The sequence below is a fragment of the Poecilia formosa genome, unplaced genomic scaffold (assembly GCF_000485575.1).
Source record: "Poecilia formosa unplaced genomic scaffold, Poecilia_formosa-5.1.2 Scaffold29, whole genome shotgun sequence".
Classification (NCBI taxonomy): Eukaryota; Metazoa; Chordata; class Actinopteri; order Cyprinodontiformes; family Poeciliidae; genus Poecilia; species Poecilia formosa.
In genome coordinates, this window is record NW_006799968.1 from 608,463 (window position 1) to 613,640 (window position 5,178).

Consider the following 5,178-nt stretch of genomic DNA (forward strand, 5'->3'; position numbering starts at 1 on the left):
CTCCTTCATGGAATCGATCCCCTGGAATGGATGTTACTTGAATTAGGCTTCTGCTCCGAGAGCGCTTCCAAGCACTAAAGTGGGTCTAATGTTTATTCATCGGCCTGAACTGTTTATCTGGTGGATACAAATCGATAGCTGAGAGAGAATAGGTCCTTTCCAAAAAATGCACTTAAATTTCTTAATTTTCTCTTCTGGTCAAGCACCCAGAGGAAGTAAGAGGATCCTTCAAACCTTCTTTTCGTCTGCATTCCTCGTTTTTGCCTTCGCAGACTGCAGCAGTGAGCTCACAGATTTCTATTTGTATACACTGAAACTGCACTTTTAAACATGAAAATTTCAGAGTTTCAAAAGTTGATTTTTTTTTTTTATTGAAACTCAGAAATTTCCATGTTTTGTTTTCTAGAAAATTTCTGTGACTCTTGCAGATTTTAGACTTTTCAAACTCAGAAGTATCCTTGTTTTTTGGTGAAAATTGCTCCTCCTTTTTTATTCTACAATGGCCCCAATGTGCCGTCATAAGATAGTGTTGCACAGTCCAATAACACCTTAATCTCCTATATATGATTATTATAAAAACTAAAGGTCTTATTTTGATCAGTTCACTAGAGACCATATTGACAATGTAAAACACCTTACAGTGAGTCCAACACACAATTTTCTACTGAATTATAATCATTGAACTAAATTATGGTTCATTAAGGGAATTGTGACATTTTCTTGGGAAAATATGTCCTCTTATAGCAAGTGGAATTTTAATTAATATAAATAAATATGTTACGCTTTAGTCCTGTCTGTCTTTGTGTTGCCCTGCGACAGACTGGCGACCTGTTCAGGCTGTACCCCTCCTCTCGTGTTGCGGCGTGTTTGCGTGTTGCGGCGGAAAATTACCTTGGGGGTAAAGCAGGTCACAATGCATCAACACAACATATCTAATATGGCATTTAAAAAACAAGCACTAGACGGAGTTCGGCTATATCAAGGCTTAATGCAGAAACAAAAGGACATCCGGAGCGGCCGATAAAGCAGATAAAGCAGGTAAAGCAGCGTACAGCTACCAACACTCACCCGGATTAGCACCACGGTCAGAAAACTAAACAAATAAACCGAAAAATACTTAAAGTCTCCGAGCTGTCGCCAGCAGTGAACTCTCACGCCGAATGTCTGCTTAACACTGCAGCATGTAACTTAAGAAAAAAAAAAAGATTTTAGATATGTATTAAAACTTTCGCTGTCCTAACATAAAACAAATAATCTCTGAAAAATAAGCGTTCTCTTCTGCTTCCTCCTGCGTACTGCAGAATTATTCCCGGTCAGAACCAACCAATCAGAACCAGCCATAGGCGTAAATCCCGGGATGGGGAAGGCTCCGGACCTCTCCAATATTGGAAAAGTCTAGGATTGTCCCCCCTAAAAAATTATTAAAGAAACATTTGCATTTAAATACTATCAATATGAAAAGGCAAAATAAACAAAGAACGAACTAAATCTGTCATTTATCTCAGAAAAAAAATAATAATTAATTTTTAGGTCCTCCCCCTCCCCCCCTACCGTTATTAGAACAATGGTTCAGTCCAAAGTGTAGGAGGAGCAACAGCAGCGCTGCTGAACAGCAGAGGCTCGTCACAGCGCTGAAGTGAGGAGTTAGCTGTGTCTCTGCAGCACTAACATAAAACCCTCCAGTAAGTAAATACTTAAAACAAAAGACATGTAATCATTTTATTTACCTTCACTGCTCAATAAGAAGAAACACATCAACAATAAAGAGCAGACTGCAGTTCGTTAATTTCTTACTTTTGCTGAATCATGATGAGCTACCTCATTAGCAAAACTGCTACACTGCTTTCATAGACTTAAGCTTTTTTGTCAAAGGTAGCAAACATCTCATTCATATTTAACTCTTTAACTTTTAGTTAATTAGCAGAGTTTGAAACGGGAGGGAGGGGCTGAGCAAGTGTACCAGCTCTGTGTGTGGGAGCTGAGAACAGAAGAGAGAACAGATAGAAAAAAAAAGAAAGTTATGCATTTATTTCTCATTGTCTTCAATATAGAGCATTTAAAACCACAAAATAAAATTTGAATATTTTTCTATATAAACCCTGGTGCTCTAAGTGTTAAGTTATGTTTAAGTTATGATACTTCCCAGATATTCATTTCTATCTACTTATTTGTTCTCAGTCATCCAGGACATGCCGAAATTAAAAAAGGATTAAAAATAAGCAACTTAACAAGTTATAATTTAAACAGCCCATAACTTGAATTGGGAGCCATTTCAATAAATCAATGTTTATGGGGAATTTTAATCTAATTTCAACTCATTAAAGCTTTTTTATTTAGAACCTTAAATTTTTGTAAAGTTGTAGTAGAGATTAGAGCAGTTAGACTGAACAAAACTCGCATCTAAGCAACATTTGAATTTTATTTTATTTTTTTCTCAATAGGTTGCTTACTTAGAAAAACACGTTTGATGCGCATTACTAGTCATTTTTTGGTCCTGCAGCTTGAATGTGGTTTAAAAACTTTTTAAACCACAATTTACGTTACTTTTCACCGTAACTTTGCCCCCCATCCCTAAAATTGGTCTTAAGAAATTTTTCTGTTTATGGTCACCCCCAATAATGAGATGGGATGAACGCCCTTGGAACCAGCATTAATCAGCTAGCCATGCTATCAGGAAGTTGTGATTTAGTAAATCAGGATTGTTTATTTTAATGCAACCAGCGTTTGACTTTGAATGAATGTCTCCTTTACTACTTGACATTATTTGGTATAGGCATATTTATTTGACTAATAATTTATGGAACTGAGAGCCTTACTGTTAAATATTATTTTACTGATTGCAGGTTTTTCAGTTGTACTTTTGACTGAATCGCTGCTGTATTGTGCCTGAAGGTTTTTTGCATGTTTATGTCTAAATTAGGTTAATTTATTGCCAGATATTTTTTTTTTTTATTTTGCCAGATCACTTAGTATATCATTTCTACCTAAAGCAAAAAATTAACAGTCAATCCAGGCGATTAGCAAAGATCAGTGATCGGCAAAGATCGAGAGATCATGTGTGATCGGTATCGGAATCGGCAGCAAAAAATCTGATCAGAGCATCCCTACTGAAAACTGATGCAACCTTATTTGCCAGATACAACAGTGTAAAAGAGGACTGCTTGCAAAATGGTGCAATAATTTTTCCAGAATATTTAAAACTTTCAATACCTGGCATTATTTTACATTATACTCGACACTAAATCTCTATCAAAACTGTTTGAAATAAAGAAAAAAAACAGAAAGCAAAATGAGATTTTAGAGTTTTTATGCAAATAAAACAATGCATTTGAACATGAACAGATTTTGCAATACAAATTAATTTCAACACTATAGAACATATTTATTTTTTTATTCTCACTTATTTTTACAAATAAACAGACTAACAATTCAAACTATGTACAGGCGATTTTCCCCTCCCTACATTTCTCCTTATTTTTCTGGGCCTTGGTGGTATTCCCAGAAGCAGTTTCTGTCCAGCTGAAGGCACAAGCCCACATCACAGACCTCACACCTCCGGGCTGTGCTTCTGTGACAAAGCTTGCAGCGCCGTCTCCCCATGCTGGCTCTCTCAGACTTTGCCTGCTCGTTGCTGCATGGGACTGGTAGAAGTTTTTCCCCAGGTTTTTTATGTGGCTCATCATGAAAAGGAATACCTAGGAGGTGTGCTGCCAGCTCCTCCTGGAAATTCTGGCGGGTCTTCTGCTTCCTTCTCATTGTGACACACTGGTCCTTGTGAATAACAAATGAGTTTGTCACAGCAATGTCAACCAAATGCTGGAACATAGTGGTGGACGACCTTTTTGTTTTACGGTGGATAGAATGTGTTCCAAAGATTTGGTCCGATGTGTCCACCCCTCCCATGTATTTATTGTACTCTGTCACAGCAGTGGGCCTGGGGACAGCGACGTTCTGTACTTTCCCATCAGGTGACTTCTGCCAGCACTGAACAGAGTCTCCAGCGTACACAGGGTGGATAGTGGAGCACATCGAGACCTCCCTGGTGTCCATCCATTTTACAAAGAGAAGCTCCCCATCCCTGATCCACCGGATGCTGCCTCAAGGGGATTTTTTGGTGAGGGCATATTCAGTGGTGGTGGGACACCAACTCTTCCCTGCCTGTATGTCCCACAAGTGTCAAATCCCTGCTGCCTAAGATGTTTGAACAGGACAGGACTGGTGTAAAAGTTGTCCGTGTAGACAATGTAGCCAGAGCCCAGGTACTCTTTTTTTCACTAAGATGCTCACAACATCGAACGACAGCCCCTTTCCAGATGACACTTTAGACTTTCCAGTGTACAGCTGGAAGTTCACAGTGTAGCCGTTTTTATCAGCCAATACAAAAAATTTCAGGCCCCACTTTGTTGGCTTGGCTTTCATGTATTGTTTGATACTGAGCCTGGCCTTGGTCAGAACCATCCTCTCGTCTACTGCAAGGTGCTGCCTTGGGTGGCATAAGGCACGGCACCTTGTCCCAATCATCTCCATCAGCGGCCTGACCCGGTGGAGGGGGTCCTATGTTTCTGTGCCCTTTAGTTCAGTTTGGTGACCCTCCTCTGGGTCACTCATTTGAACATTGGCCAAAATGGCCAAGAACTGGTCCCTGGACATGAAGGCAACTGGTGTATGAAGACTGAAAATATTTCCAGTAGGCAGCTGATTGCCATGTATAGTAGCATGCCAATAAATTTCTTCAGTCTGGACTTATTTCAGTCCAAGAGAACTTCCTCCCTTTGGCCAGGTTCCTGGCTGCCCCCTTGTTTGTAAAAACACAAACTAACGTGAGGACTTCAATGTCATAGAAATACTCAAAGATTTTTGCCTGGTGGTGGATTTCCTAAATTTAGAGGGGGTTGGACACCAGGGGTTCTTTTGGGGAAAAACTTTAGTGGTTGAAAGCCTGACTCATCAGGCTCTGCATGGGTCTTTCACCTTGGATGATGTGGGGAACGGGTTTAACGAGTTTGCGGACGAGCCTCAGTTTCTCTGTGCTCCGTCCGAGCTTCCTAGTGCCCCCGTGCTCCGTCCGAGCTTCTGCCTCCCGAGATTCCCTGTGTTCCGCCCGAGCTTCTGTCTCCCGAGATTCCTGTGCCCGCTGCTGTGGAGCAGCCTCCCGAGTTTCCTGTGCCCGCTGCTGTG